Source organism: Cynocephalus volans, chromosome 15 (assembly GCF_027409185.1).
Source record: "Cynocephalus volans isolate mCynVol1 chromosome 15, mCynVol1.pri, whole genome shotgun sequence".
In the NCBI taxonomy this organism is placed as follows: Eukaryota; Metazoa; Chordata; class Mammalia; order Dermoptera; family Cynocephalidae; genus Cynocephalus; species Cynocephalus volans.
The window spans coordinates 17,981,494-17,998,406 of NC_084474.1; positions in this window are offsets into that span (position 1 = coordinate 17,981,494).

The following is a 16,913-nucleotide window of genomic DNA, read 5'->3' on the forward strand; positions in this document are numbered from 1 at the left end:
GGACTTTGCCAGTAGCAGTTGAGTTTTGGAGTTTCTCTTTGGACTGCCTGGCTCTTAGACATGTGTGTGCTGAATAAAGACTATTCTTTCTTCAACCAACCTTTCTTCAGTTACCTAGCTCATAGACCTGCATGTGAAGGGTTTGTGACCCAGTCCGGACAACAGGCTCGAGGTGTCTGTGAGCTCCAGACCCAGCCCTAGCTCTACAGTGGGAAATTAGATGTTCTTAATTTTATTATTGTATTTTAACTTTATGTAAATTTTAAATTTACAAAATTTATTGTTCAAAATAAAGGTAAGATAAAAATATACTTAGAGGCTGAGGGTTTAGCAGCAACTTTGAGTAGTTTTATTTGGAGTGGCAATGGAAAGGGTTTTGGAATAATGACTGTATTAGAGTTGAGTAAATGTGATGTCTTATGATCTACCTCTCAAGCTCTGGCCAGGAGGGAATTCAATGTGTTGGGGACCCTGGAATCTCTGGGAGTGATGTTGTTGTATGTATAACAAAACTGGTATATTGTGATGTACACTGTAATCTCCCAAGGAAAACCTAAGCTGAGGGGATAAAAAACTATTTTAAAAAGATATTTAAGTAGTATGGTATGGAAGTGCTCACACAATTTATATACCTGAAGAGATTCTGAAAGAAAAGCCAAGAGAAGAAACAATGGCCACCTATTTTTTTTCAGCCTAGTTTTTAGTGGTAACCAATAAACACTATGAACATCAAAAATAGTGAATATTACTTAGAGAGAAAGAAAGGTGGAAAGGAAAAGAGAAAACACTGAGGTCAAAATAATCAGAGAAAAATAAATGGAAAAAATATTTTTAAATACTCATAACTTTATAGAGATCTCCTTTTGAAGTTTAAAAAAATCCAAAAAATCACATGTATCATTTATGCCATTTGTCACTCACTGATTAAAAAAAATTGCAAAAAGCAATTATGTGATATTTCTAAATGAGTTTTATTTAGTTATTATTGGAGATTATTTTTACATATTTTAAAAAATAGTATCATATGAGGTACATATATGAGGCATTATTTATTTGGTTTATAGGCACTATTTGAAGTATCTGATTCTGTGAACCCTTTTGTGAGGAAAACAGAGTAGTTTAGTCAGGCCCCCTTGCCTCAGGTCTGGCTGGGTGTGGTGCAGCACATCCTTTGTAAACAAGTTGTGTGAGAGTCGAGTTAGTGTGCATTTGCACTGTGTATCCTTTGGCTTGTTGCTATTTTTTATGTGCTCTTCTGGTGTGTGAGGCAGCAACTCTGAACTGCTAGTCTGCAGAGTTCGCATCCAAAAATAAAGCCTATTGTTTCTTCACCCACAGCTCCAAGGACCTTTTCCTGTTACCTAGTTTGTAGACCTGCATGTAAAGGGTTTTGTGACCCAGTCTGGACAACTGGATCAAGGGGTCTGTGAGACCTAGCCCTAGCTCTACACCTTTATGGTAATTTGTGGACTCCCGTCCTCTTCCCATCAGATTATGGCAAAAGAACTTTAGACTTTGGGTGTAAGGTGACTAAAATAAATACAAAAACAATAACTCTATAGAAACTTGTAGCATAAATCCAGGACACTCTTCTGTAGACCTATGTCACATCTCCCCCAGGCTGACAGAGACACAAAGGATTACTCAAAGCCCATTTCTTCTGAGCAGTGAGAAGCCCCAAAGGGGTTAATTTCCAGGAACCTTCAAGAGAGAGGCATTCCTCCTCAGAAAATTAACACCAAACTCCGGTCTTCTCTCCATATTTATTCTTTAGGCAGGCAAGTTACAGAAAAGGAACATAAGTGGTTACAAAAGAACAGAAAGATAATTGTCATGGCAACAGTCATTAGGTTTAGCTGCACCAAGGACATCTGCCCTTGGAGCCAGCAATTTTGCTGTGTTACAACTCTTTATCTACAACAGAGACTTTAGCCTGGGGAAAGTTTTTATGTCTTTCACATGCTTAACATTTCTATGTGTAACTTTAAAAAGTTAGGCTATACCTGAAACTACAGGGCTTTGGAAGCTAGGCCCTGTGAAATATATTTGCTTTATTAATGTTAATGCACTCCATAGACCTAGAAATAAAGAAAGAAAGCGTATTGTCCACATGCTAAGTGCTACAGCTAGGACTCAGATTAGTCTGTTTTATTCCAAAGCTTGTACTCTTTCCATTAAACATACGTAGCTTTTGAGCACTGCATTTTGTACACAATGCTAGAATCAGTGAAACACAACTAAAGCCAAACCAACACAAGCTCTAATGTGAAGACTTAAACTTTAGATAAATCAGTTGATGTATCATACTGATAGAGGGTTTCTTTTCTTTATTCCAAGCAAGATTGCTTCTGGCAGCAGAGGGGTGACCAAACAAACCCGGTACATTTCACGTGGCCATCTAGTGGTGGGCAGGGCTACCCTGAATGGGCAGTATACAGACGTCTGCTGCCTCTGCGCTAGCGGGGGCCTCGCTCACGGATCCTGAGGCCATCTATAAATGGGCTTTCCCATTTTGCCAAAAAAAAAAAAAAAAAAAATTTAATCTCCCCAGTCAATAATTCACCTAGATTCCATGGCTACCTTCTATTAAGTGCTTCTATTTTTTAATAACCTATTAAATTGACTCACCATTTTAGAAGGAATTCAATTTGAGATAAACAATATATTTACAACTCCCTTAATTTTGAAGATTGTACATTCAGGGAGGAGGAAAGGCAGAAATAGAAAACTGAGAAAGTGTAGCTCCTGTACATTTTAGGGAATCACCTTCTCGCTCTTAGCCTTCTTAAATCCTTTCCCTTATATGGTGAGTTAAGGTCCTGAAGACGTGAATTCTTTCTGATACTGTCATAACTTTGGATACACACACGTTACTGAGGCAGATCATTTATGTTCGTGTACGTATATATGTATGTATGGTATGTGTTATTGCTCTTCTTACTCATTGAACCATTCTATTTTCTCAAAAAGGTATAGAGTTAGAAACCCCATTCGTATTCAAATAGACATAGTTTAAAATGTGGGATGCGGTACTACAATTGTGATGCTCATCAGTGCTGTTTTTCTAGGGACAAGTGAATGAATGGAACTGGGTTAAGCTAAACAGATATGGACATGATGACTATGTCAGAAGAAAAATTTGGAAAAATATCTATCAGTTTATGTATTATACTGGTAGAGGGCTGTTTTTCGTTATTCCAAGCAAGATCCTTCCTGATGGTATAAGGGTAAGCAAAAATTACACACACACACACGCACGCACGCACGCACACACACACACACACACATCTCCCCACTTTGCCAAATTTAATAAAAAGAAGATCAGGGAAGACCTGGATCAAATGTACAGGTATGTAACTGAAGACAGGAATCAACCTGGTTCTTAAGCTCCTAGTGTTCCGTACCAGAAACATAATCTGCTAAGCAATGAAAATGTAATTGTTATTTGTATTTCCAGCACAATAAACACTGACCCAAAATCCGTTTGGAGTATGTGTCTGTGTAGGATGTTGCATCTGTATTGGAATGTAAGCACCATGGGGGCAGAAGCCTATCAACCATATCCACAGCTATATCCCCAGCACCTTCAACAGTGCCTGACACATAGAGGCGCTCACAAGTATTTGTTTAGTGAATGGATACTGGTGGTAATGGGGTTTTATTCCTTTCCTACTAGTATAAATTATAAACATAATTCATTTGTAATACTGACACCTTAGAGCAGAAGGCCAAGATTCATCTTAAGAACTGATAACCTCCCTAGGGCATACAAGACCTTAAACCCAGTGCTCATTATCTCACATTCCTCACCTCAAGGTCAGGGGGGACATTCCAAGTCCTTCACCTATGCTCCATGATGCTACCCCAGGTAATGTGTGTATTTCACTTTCACCTACACTATCTCATTCAGTCATCACAACAAATCTTCACAGTAAAAACCATTAATATTCCAATTTTACCAATAAGGATCCAAAGTGTTATTGCCAGGACTCAAATGAGTCTCAACAAAATGAAACAAAAAAAAAGTAAAAGAGAAAAAAAGGTTTGATTTCATATAACTGAAATGTCCAGGGCTGGATCCGGGTAAGTTTAGATGCAGCAATTCAAAACGTGTTGTTAGAGCTCTCGTGGGGGCTTCCTTCTCTGCAGGTTAAAATTTATTCTTAGGTGAACTCATACCTAGAAACGTTAATACCATCCTTACAGCCTGTACTCCTGGAGAACAGCCCACTAACTCTTCTTTCCAGGAAGCTTCAGCAAAATTCCCAGATTGGCCTAGTTTGGGCCACGTGCTCATCACAACTAATCACTGTGACCATGGGGTAGAGTATTTAGATTTCCCTGCCTGATTCAGGAGGAAGTATGCTACAGTTTGAATGTCCCCTCCAAAACTCATGTTGAAATTTAATTGCCATTGTGATAGCATTAATAGGTGAGACTTGTCAACAAGTGATTAGGCCATGAATGCTCTGCCTTTATAAATGGATTAATGTCATGAGAAAGTAGGTTAGTTATCTCGAGAGTGGGCTTGTTATAAAAGTGACTTTGGCCCCCTCTTGCTCTCTGGCTCTTGCGCTCTCTTGCTCTCTCTGCCTTCCACTATGGGATGACACAGCATGGAGATCCTCACTAGATGACAGCACATTGATATTGGACTTCCCAGCCTCTAGAACTGTGAGAAATAAATTTCTTTTCATTATAAATTACCTAGTCTGTGGTATTCTTTTATAGCAACACAAAGCAGACTGAGACAAGGTAAGATACTGACAATCTTTTTGGTAGAGGAGAGGAAGTTCCTAAAAGAAAATCGCTGGGCAGACTAAATGTGATAGATGTCCACAATACCAAAGCTCAGAAAAACTGTTTTATTTACAAAATTCCATAGCCACTAGGAGGCTAGGCACTTGAGTGCACAGCACACAAATATTTACTGGCTAAATAAACTTGAGTCTATAATCTAAACCCCCAAACCCATGCCCTTTCCATTGCAATGTGAAGCCTCCAAATATTTTGAGCAAAATGCTGAACTACCCCAAAATAATCAAAGTGAATAAGAGTCACCATGTAGATTGACACAGAAAATGAAAACATAAAATGGTAATTCTTACAAGAACAATGCTTCATGATACTGCTTTATTGTCAGATGTTTTCTATTACTCTTGGCTGTAAGGATTTGGGAAATGATCTTGCTAATAGTCTTAAAGCATTTTCATTGTACTCAGCCCACCAACATCAGAGGCAGTTTAGCTCAATAAGAATGATGGAATATGCTCCCTGAGGAGACAAGTAACAGGACCATTATGCTGCTACTGTTTCTACCTGTGTCTTTCATCTACTGTGTTTCATCTCCTCTCTTTTACAAAGATTCTATCCTATAAGGGCTTTTGATTTGAATTCATGAGAAAATGAGCGGCTAGTATATGTAAAATATTTTTTTAACCTATTTTATCTTTTAAAAATAAAAATGATTTTTACTTTCCCTTCAAAGTGAGAAAGAGAGAGATAAGTCTGAGAAGTACCAAGCACAGATGAAAACATTTGAGTTTATGCTTGGACACCTGGGTATTTTTCTGGCATCAACAAATGCAGAGCTTTATTTTAAATGTTGCCAGATTCTGCCTAAGTTCCATTATTTCATCCTGCTCCACTGCAAAAAGGAAAGAAGGACAGACACTCTTTCTTTGTAATCTAGAAGTCCTGGGGAAAGACTGATGCATCCTTTCTGGCTTTGAGGTAAATGTGTGACTTTTATTAACATTGATGGGAGTGCATCGCACTGAAAGAACAGACTCCGTGTTTTTAAATGCTTAAGTGATGATTCACACAAAGCTGAAAAATGTCTTTTTGTTTTACGCATCTATGCCCACGGTTGCAGAACGAAGATTATGAATCACAGTAGGCTGTCCTTTTAAGACAGTTCGTGCATTCAGTCATCTCAGAATGCTCATGCAGAAAAAGACTGCTCGGCAAAGCAGTGCAATGCAACAGGCAGGGCTCCTAACTGCAACGTGAAGGGAGAAGGCTTTCAGGCAAGCCTCTTGTTACGAACTTTCTTGTAAAAAGGAAGATTAAGCTAACTGAAAAACTGCTTTGACCTCTATCTTTTCTCTGGTAGGTAAAAAGTAAAAGAAAAGTAATAGTATTGCTATTGTGTTTGCAAAGGCTGAAAAACAGCTCCAAAATATGTGAACACAATGAACCAATCCTGGTATGTTTCTTTTTATCATGCATTTAACACATAAAGAGAATGACACTTTTTTTATGGTCACTTCTAAACAGGAAAAAATATAACTTCAAAACATTTTAAATAAAATAATTCCGGAATAGGAAGAAATAGTAGTGTTTTCTTTAAAGATCCAATGAATCATATAAAGTAGTTTTTCAAAGTCATGTCTGTAAGAGTTGCTAAAGACACGAAGAGAGAAAGAAATGATAGAAATTAATTCTGAAGACAAATCCCCATCAAAATGAGAAATAGTGCACTAGCCTGCATTAAATGAAAAATCATTCATGTGATGTCAAGCAGATAGAATAAATCAATTTTTAAAAAAAGGAATGCAAATGTTCAAAAGGAGTGCCATTTTTAAAGCAAACGTGAAAAAGCAAGAGCGTTAGAAAACTGTGACTGACAAGGTGGAGATGGGCCGCGCCAGTGTCCCAGGTGGGCTTGCCAACTCTCGCGGGCTTGCTCTGAGTCTCACGAGAGTGAGTATGCCTTTGCCCATGGATGGGTTCCTGCTTCTGGCATTCCTGCAGCTCCCTATTCAACCAGCTGCTACCCCCAGTTCTCCATGGGCAGTCGGAGGAGTGCCCAGCATGTACCACCTCACCTTTGCCTGTAGATGCCCGTCTGCAAAGTCCTTTTAGATCTGTCTTATACTACATGAAGATAACTGCGTGAGCCTGGAGAAAATGGAGAGCTCCGGGGTCCCAGGCTGCTCAGGAAGAGCTGAGGAGGGCCCTGGGGTGTTACAGCTGACCCATGCATCCTCTCAGGGAACACTTTTAGAAACTAGAAATAAGGTCAGAAACTGCTAGGACAACCACATATCCGTTAGTTTTTACCAAGAGGACACTCCCATCCTGAGTGTATGACCCTGAACAACTGTGTTGTCAGCAAGTGGAAAAGAAAAAGGGTTATGTGGCTTCAGGATAATATTAAAAGCCAAGAAGCTGCCGGGTATTTCCCAAATTACAAATATTTTTACCATGAAATTATGGATTCAGCAACAATTGCTAAGAAAAGATGGGGGAAACACACATACATGCACACACACACATACATGTCATATTTTACTGCTCCAAAGATAAGTAAATTTGTACTTGGTTGTAACTGGAGTTTTCATCTGGTAATACATTCACAACCTTATCTCATTGGGGAATCTGTCAGGCAACAAAGGAGTACAGGGGACCAATATGCTGTGGACACTGTCAAAGAAATAAAAAACACAGCCCTTACTTTTGAGGTGTTTAAACACTACTTTGGAGGGATCAGACACAGACACAAAGTTTTTATCAGGACAATCTACAAGCAAGATATTTAAGATTAGAGAAATTTTATATTTCTTGGAGCCTGAAGAGAAGTGCAAAGAACTCCCCCCAGAAAGTAAGCTGAGGGTTGGCAGCCTATTTGCATGGGGACTCACCTGCTTGTTAGATGGTGACTGGGAACGGTGAGAAAGCTTGGTGTGAGGGGCCAGAGGCAGCCTCAGACACAGCTCTCAGGCCAGGAGATGGAGCAGACACCTGTCCCACCTTCTCTGTTTCTCCATTTTACTTCTTGACTCTAATATCTTTCTACCGCTCCACACCTCTAGGAGACAGGATTGCCTGCCCCCAGTTTTTCACCATTCCAATCCACTATGAATAAAGTGTGGGGCTCATCTCCAAAAAACATCACCCCCATGTTCAAAATTCTTCTGGGCCTCGTCACTGCCTCTATTTGAGGGTAAGTGGCTGCATCTTATTTTTCCTCCAATATCTCCAGTGTCTGTTACAGTGTCTGCTACTTAAGTGCTTAATAATCAACTTGCAAAATGTATCCATTATCTCCTGTAAATAGATAAAGGTTCAATTTCATAATCTAGCTCTCAAAGTACTCAGTCTAATTCCTTCATCCTCTCTTTTATTGTAACCTCTCCACTGTCTTGTACTCACCTATATTTGGATTCAGCTAAAATGGTCCATTCTCCACCTCTGTAACAGGCCTTCTGTTTCCCCCGCATGCCTTTTCTTCTGCTAGTCCACACCTGGATCCCTTCTCCTCACCTGCCTCACCTTGATCATCTCAGGATATCTTTTTTTTTTTTCATTTTTGAACCCATAATTTGTGCCATCCCCATGGCTTTTAAAAGATGCTCTGAATTATAATCAGGTGTGTTTAGGGCAAGGGCTGCATTTTCCTTAGCACCAGCAAGGTAATTACACACAGTAAGAATTCAATGAGCATTTGTTGAACAAACAATGAGAGCATTGCATCCCACCCCCTCACTGCCAAGGAAGAACTGTCAGAAGGTTAAAAGTCATGTCCAACTTACAGCAGTAGAAGAAGAAAAACAAGTCAGATGGGGGAGCTTAAGTACTGCACTTGACTTTGCCCATCTTTCCCATGCCATTCACAGCCTTCCTCCATATCCCCTTCCGACTGTCCAACAGGCCCTGCATTGGTGGACACGGACTCTGCTCGTTAAAACATAAAATCTGCATCAGGATATGCATCAGGATAAAGATAACAACCAAGTAAACAGTAAACACTAAGAAAATTAATCTTAGTGGGACTTTCTGATTGCAAGCAAGCAACTTGAAACCTGATTTTATTCTATTTTCTACTTCAAAGTGAGCCTGGCCATCATTCCAAGAGCATCTCAGTAAGCAATAGCACTTATCCTCTTTCATTTAGGGATCTCTGTTACTGGGACGGCTCTTAGAAATCTCTGCTTCTCTAAAAAAGGACAATGTGTCAATTAGATGCATTCATGGAAATACTTTGCTCAGGAACAGTTTCTACATATTATACGGGGACATTTATCAAATATTTCTAATGGGTTGAAATTAAAAGGCATAGGATATGTTACTACAAAAATCCCAGTGGTCCTGACTAGAGGGTGGGCATGGAAATAATTGGGAGAGGTGTACCCTGAGAAAACTTATCAACGGTGATACTATAAATTGGGGTTTTGTGGTATAAATTTAGAAAGGAATATAAAATGAGGCAATGGCCCAAGAGGGTGGGATTAATTCAGAATGTGGAGAATAGAATTAAAGGGACTAATTCTGTTCTATGTTAACTCATACTTATATTCTGGATCAGTTCCCTGTCCAAGAAAGGACTTGTGCCTTGTGTCAGTGAATGAGAGTTTTAGTCCCTGAGTGATCCTCAAATCTCCTTGTCACTTAGTTCCGTACTCAATGTGCTGCTGCAAAGAGCCCTGCCCACCTCCTCACTACACGATTCAACCATTCAGTAACTATCGATCTTTTAAAGCAGTGAAAGAACCTTGTCTAACATCCAGTTTAAGCAAAGCTATTAAAATTTTAATGTATGAGAACTAGATCAAACTCAGTAGCATACAGTTCATATGAATCAAAAGACCATCTATTTACCGGCTTCAGATTCTCTTGCTAGAGTGCTGTTCCGGAGCTTTGAACTGATTCCAAGCTGTAGTAAGAACCCGGAGTGGATCCCCCTCCCCCATGAGAATGTGACGTCCCATCAGACCCCACACCTAAGAACCGGCGTGAACTTGCCCTCTCCTAGAGGATACAACTTCAGACCTTTCCACATCCATATGTAAGTTATTGACCTCAACTAGTGGACTTAAATTTAAACCTAGGGGTTTGACAGGCACTGAGAGCCCAGGCCGTGGCAGGCTGCACTCTGCCAGCTGCTTCTCCAGGACACACCCTGCTGGCCTCTGGGCACGGATGCCTCGCATGCCAACATCGCCACTGCCCTTTAGCTGCCAGCGACTTCATGTGCAGTGGCAGATCTCCGCTGTATTGGACGCCATCTCTCCAGAGAACAGCTCCTGTAGAGGTGCACCTCCTTCTTTAATTAGACTTTACCTTCCACAGAGGCTGCTTCCATCCTAATTGAACAACTGGCCTTTAAGAGGTTTGGAACTCACTCACTATGTGGCAATAAACCTCATCTATAGAGCGTCCCTGTGAGACTTGTTCATGTTATACACCCCCCCACACATGCTTTAAGCATTGTGAACCTGACAAAAAAAGACGCACTTTGTACGGCAATAAACTGTGTGATTCATAAAATCATACTTTGATCATGTCCTTATTTTCACCACACAGAACAAGGTGGGAACTTTGGCAAGTCCTGTCCGTGTTGTATATTTGCTTGATGGCTAAAGGGCAACTGGAAATCCACCCCCCACAGGTTTAAGAGGTTTCTGCACACACCATGATGAAGCAAATGGTCCAGGCATTGTATGTGTTTGCCTTGCAGCTCTATTATTATGAAAAAGTCCCATGTGTCAGTGTAGATGGGCATTTGAGGAGCTTACTTTTATTTACCCGTCTGTCCCTAAGAGATGCCTCATTAATGTGGGCAATGAATAGACCACAGAGGTCCAAATGCTGACTCTCCCTCTGAAGTGACTGCAATGAGTATTGGTGTTTGTTGAACACAGGAAATTCTCAGTAGCAACAACTCCGCTGCCTTCACAGTGTGTTAGAAACTAAATATTCTTTCTATATGTGTCTCTTAGAAACTAAATTTTCTATTTCTATTGGAAATAAGAAAAGCTAGAAATTCTTAACTTAATAATTATACAGCACACACAAAACTGTAAATTAATTGATTAAAAAATAATGCCCATAATACCCAGATTTCATGTCATTGCACAGGAAGTCACCAGGAAGTCTGGAGAGTTCTGAGGGAATGTGGGAGATTACTCAGTCAGATCCAAGCAGAAAGTGACTGTTTCTGACCGGATAGGTGATAAGTGTGCCGTCATCTATCATTACATTATTGGCAATGCCAATGTCACCAAAGAGCATGAAACCACCGTAGAGGACGCCGATGGTCTACAGGACCAGGAGAGGAAGAGACGGGCCCTCCTGTGGCGATTTTCATTAACAAGTCCCTGAGGAACAGGACATTATGGAGGGAAGAAGTCTTCTGGAGAAACCTGTTGAAAAAGACTTGGGACTTAAGACTGCCTTGTGACCAAGTACATAAGTAAAACACTAAGAATTCCTTGTGACAAGGTAAAAAGTGGGCAAATTGGAGCAATTGGCTGTGAAGAGGACAATGCACAACACAAGGAGACACCACGTGTGCTCCATCTGCCACATTGCTTAAGGGCTAGTGACACTTCCTTAGTAAGGAAGAACTGGAGATTTGTATCCAAATCCACTGTCTTTATAGTTTGTTGTGTGTAAATAATGGGCATGACTTCCTTTACCAGCTTGAGTATCAAAAATGGTCTCAAGGCTCTTTTTTTAAAAATGAAGCACTTGTTTCTCTATATTTCCTTATTAGTAGGAAGTCTAAGCCCGCTCTTGGGGGTGTCTCTCCCAGAAACTGTCCAAGCATCTAGGGGTTTGGTTCTGAGGGAGCAGGCCAGTCACCTGGCATTGTTGCTGCTGTCGCTGTCAGAGAGACTCATTCAGCACTGTCAGCCAAAGCTGTGCAGGGTACAGAGACCTTGACCAGGTCCCAGCCTCAGCCCCCAAAGTGCTGGAACCAGTCCTACCCCAAACCATCGGGCGTCAGCATTCATCAGGGGTCCCCAGGGCCCTCCTTGCCCAGCAGGGCCTGCCTCTCCTGTGTGGCACCCCTCTGCTGTGCCCCTCCCCAGCAGCGAGATCACATGGGTTTCTCTGAGTTTAAAACCCCTAGACTGTGGGCTCTTCCCTCGTAGAAGGGCCCTAACTCCTTCTACAAACAGCTTCAACCCCTCCCCAGCCCCAGCCCCAGCGCTCTCCTCAACAGAGGAGCAGTAGCCTTTGCTAAGATCACAAACTTTGTGTGTTGTGTGCCCTTCCCCCAAGCACGAATACCTGGTTACCTACATTTGCATCTTTCAGAGGGTCCCTTGGTGACTCTGAAGCACAAGAACATTGTACCCTTGAATGACTGTTTCTAACTACAGAAGCAGGCGTATTTCACTTTTTAAATTATTTGTCTTGCACCACCAGATGACAGCATACAAAATTACATACAATAAGTTGTATTTATTCATTTCAGAGTATGGTTCCACTCATCCTTCAGGAATTATTTCATTATCTTTCTTCAAGAACTTTGATATTCAGGCACCTGTTCTGGGTTGACCCTTCCTAAGGAACACAGCTACTCCTGGTGTCTAGTATGTGGGAAGAAAAAAAAAATGGTGACAAGCACCTCAGTGATTCTGCCTTGGAGCATGATATTCCTCTCTTGGTGCTTGCGCAGGTATGAATGCAGGCATACATAGGCTGCAGAGAAAGGTCCATGACTATCTGTGCAGAGGCCCTTGGTGGAGCCTCAGAGCCTCAGAACAATCATCCTTGCAATAAGAAAAAAGTCGAGAGAGAAGAGGAGCAGTGATGTGGCCGCTGTGTCACTGGGACCCTGGGCAGTCCTGCTGCAACAACCCAGGGCTCTTGGCTACCAGTATGTGACGCTGCTTCTGTCATCCACAAACACATGAGCCTACCGACCGTCACTAGGAGAGCACAGAACCACAGGCCGGTCGTTCCATTTTTGTGGCAGAATGAATACAGGTCACACGAGGCGAGGCACTGAGTGCAGCAGACAGTTCTTCAGTTGTTATCTCACTCAATGTCACGAGTTTTTCATGTTTGCTATTTTGTCATATTGCTATTAAAGATGAGAGAAAACCCACCTCTCACTGTTCTGAGGAATGAAAAGCTATAACTGGATATCATCGCTGTCAGCCATCTTGGATGTGAAATGAAACCTGGGAAGGTAAAAGGAACCAGGCCTTTCTGCACAGCGGAGCCTGGGATGCTGAGAGGCTGAGCACAGCAGCGCAGTATGTACATCGCGAAGTTTCCAGAGAGCGTGCAGAGTGCATCGGCGAGGTGAGCTCACCCAGGCAGCCCACCCCGTAGTGTCTGTTAAGCCACGAAAGGTCTGCCTCATCCATCCTGATATTACTGCTGCCTGGCACAGCGCCAGGGACTTTTCAGTGTGCTCAATAAGTAATCGTTGAATGAGTGAATGAGTTCTTTTGTAAAACATAACTGTATAGTAAAACGGTTTCTCTAACGTTTTAGATATTCCTGTGAGTGACAGAGTAACATAAACACTAATTCAGATATGCCCATAAGTGCTAAAATAAAAACCAACACCTTAAGATTCATGTCTTGAGATTAAAGATGAAGGAACTGAGGCCTAATAAGATAAAGTACGTTGCCCAAGGACTGGTAGGACTCAGAGCTAGGATTCAAATCTGGCTCCTGTCTGTGCCTTGAAACTCTAATACCTGCCCATCTGACCAGAGGACATGATGTGACCACATGACCGTATTACCTGGAGTTAGTCACAAAACCGTGTCCAGAGAACCATGTTACAAATATCACCTTGATTCATCTAAGCAGAGGCCTGTATCTTGCACAGGCATTGAAGTCAGACTTCACTGAATCCTCCGCTCCTCTTGTGAAGTCTTCACAACTTCCATCATCCCCGCACCTACACCCAGAACATTCTCGTCACATGTCACCTTCTGCTTGGAGGCCCTTCTTGCCCTCCACGGCATGCTCAGTCGCCTGTCATGTCTCAGCGGCAGGGGATGTGCGGCAGCTTCCTACTCTTTGTTTTCCTGCCTCACGGGGTGATGGTGGGAACTAACAGGGCTGGGGAAGTCTGTTCTGTTAACAGTACTTTACAATCCACAGAAAAGATCCTAGTGAACTCCATACATTAACAGTTCTTCTTTGACCACACACATACTTGACAGTTTTCCTTCAGGTCAAAAAAAGGAAAAGAAAGTTTTCCTTGGCTAAATCAGAGGACAAAATTAAGAAACTCCAGAAATCAATTATGTCATCTTATCTGGCTTAGTTTTTAATAGGTGATTGAGAAAGAAAGAAAAAAATAGCACTTTTCTGGCTCAAACATCGTTCCAATGTTTGAATCAATTTCCATAATATAGTGATTATGATAATAAAAAATGTTTGATAAATACAAAGGCATGTGATGGTAAAAATAAGTAAGGCCTCCAAGGATAGTGCTAAAAAGATGTGTTCTTTTGCTAAAGATGTGTAAATTTGCAAAAATGGACCCAACAGTCTCCTCAGGGAGGCTCTGACAACAGAAGAACGTAAGACTGGAAACCAAGGGTCAGAGCTGCATTGAGGAACAGGCATAATCAGAGTCCATAAAATGTTTCTAATACATAGTTTTGCACAGTGGTGCTAACTAACCTATGTGAGAAGAGTCCGTCTGCAGAGGTAATAGCTCACCTGCTACCTGCCTCTCACCCACAGTGCCACTTAGGACATCTCCTCACACCTGTGCTCCAGAAGCATTCATTCCTCTTCCTGAGAAGACCGATTTACCCACAAGAACTGTGTTCACATTTCCTTTCTGCGGACTCAGAAAATAAAAACCTGCAGAATGATAGACTTTTCTTACTTGGTCCCTCCCTGTTTCTCCCAAACTACTCCACGTTTCTGAGTATGTCTGAGGTTGAGCTTGGCCATCAAGACTACCGAGCCTAAGGGTGGAGGCAGTTCCCTTCCTGCAAAATCATCATAAGAGACTTCACCAGACTTGAGCGTGAATTTTTTTTGGGGGGGGGGAGGAGGCAAATCTAGTCCCCAAATATTTCTCGAATATTTGGAATTATTTCATAAGAAGATAGTTTCTAAAAGTGAGTAGAAAAAGGGAAAAAGAAATCATGTGTATTATGGGAGGTTTTTGTGTTATGACATTTGTTCAAAAAAGTATTTCCAAGGAAATTTATTTACTATAACTGAAATTGCAAGGGGTCAATTTTCATCCCAGTTTTGTGCTATAGCAATACTATAGATCTTCTGTATGCCATAAGGAAACATCTCTATATTATGAAAGATAAAATGCTTTTCATGCAATGTATAGAATTTGGCCAGCATTTTTAAAAATCCCTTCAGGCCAGATTCTAATATACTTCCACAGGAGAATTCCTATTGAGGCTGACTGAATTCTAACATAATTTGAAAGCAATTAAAGTTTATCAAAGGAATTGTGCAGTAGAGTTATTCTGGAAATGAATCAGACCCAAAGGGAGTAAAAAAAGCAGATCTAGGTCTTTGGAGCTGCTCTAGGAATTTTCTTGTGTTCTGTTGACTTGCTAAAACTAGTGTTCCAGCAGCAGGTAGAGCATTACAAGGCTTCAGTCGAGTTTCAGAAATGGAAAAGTTTCTTCAAACTCAATAGCATCATTTCGTGAAGTAAAAAAATCTATAGTATGCCTTATTTAACATAATCTAAATCTGATATAGCACAAGGTTTCCAATTTAAAATCCTTTCTGCTGTGTTGCTTTTGTCTTTCTTAAAAATGCCTGAAGGGTCTGTCATGTCCCACCACCTCCCATCCTCAGTGAGCGCCAGGTAAGAGCTTCACACAAAAGTACCACAGGAAACAACTCTACACAAAGGAAGCAAACAGAAAAAAAGGAGACTGTTTCCTTGTGCACATCCTTAAAGCTGTATTACATCACTGATACACAAAATGCCTTATCTTTTTCATGATACACTACCTACAACCCAAGATAAATACTGTATTTAATTAACATAGCTTACTTTTCATCCTGTCAATATTTGCTATATTATTGTTTCCACAGAAGTGGAAAGTTTTCTAAGGAAAATGAAGTTTTTCTGGATGTCTGAGTATGCATGTGCCATCTCGGGGTTAAGTTTGTCAAGTTAAGACTTGAAAATTATGAATCAACTAATTAATAACTTTTAATTAGTTAAAAACAAAGAAATAAAACGGGGAAATAAAATTTCAGAGTAATTAACTCAATAATTTAATGGCTAATATTGTTATGTCGACTTCAATTTCATTTTTAAGAAACATTCCCTTTGCTTTAAACTATCAAAATCATGAGCCCACCCTCAATCATAATGATGATATTTGACACAAAATTTTGAAAAATATGCTTACTCATGTGAAAATTCCAAAAGGGAACTGACAACTGACATTTTCAGTAATGTACTATCTTAAATGAGAGAAGATTACATTCAGGATGGAGGTGTGAAGAGCTCTACAGACCTGTTCCCCAGTGAAACAACCATAACTGGTGGTAAAAAAATAAAATTTATAAAAAAATTAATAATAAGTGTCTGGAAATTATCCTAAGGGCATACAGCAAATAGGTAAACATTTATCTGAGAAAACCTTCTAACTCTCAGTAAGAACAGAGTACTTGATTTAAAATTTGATCTATAAACCTATTCTCTCCCTTCCCCTACCCCAGCTTAGCAAGATTAAACTTCCATTCTTCAGGGGGTATGACCAAGAAGATGGGGCTCCTCCTTTCCTCAGCTACCAATCAAGGGGTACTAAAAGGGTTGCAAAGGCTAAGTGTCTGCAGACTGTGGACAAGAGGTCGTGGGCCCCCTTCCTTCCAGCCCCTACTCATAAAGAAAAGGTCTATACTGGCACTGCAGGCTAAGAATACTGGGGCCTTGATCGCCTTCATCCTGACTGTAAGGTAAATGCTGAACATAGACCTACTCCCCCTCCCCATGCATACCAGAGTTCCCCCTCCCCCCTGGGAAACCACCCTGGTCAAGGTAGTTACCCAAGGAAAGGCACATCTCCTTTAAGACAAATGTCCCCTTTAAGAAAAACAGAAGAATGGAGGAAGCAGGGACCCTAAGTTAGCATGCTGGAGTTAAACTGCTCTGGTGCCAGGAAAGTACTGAGTGGATTAACTTATCTACTCAGCTTGATCTCCCAAGC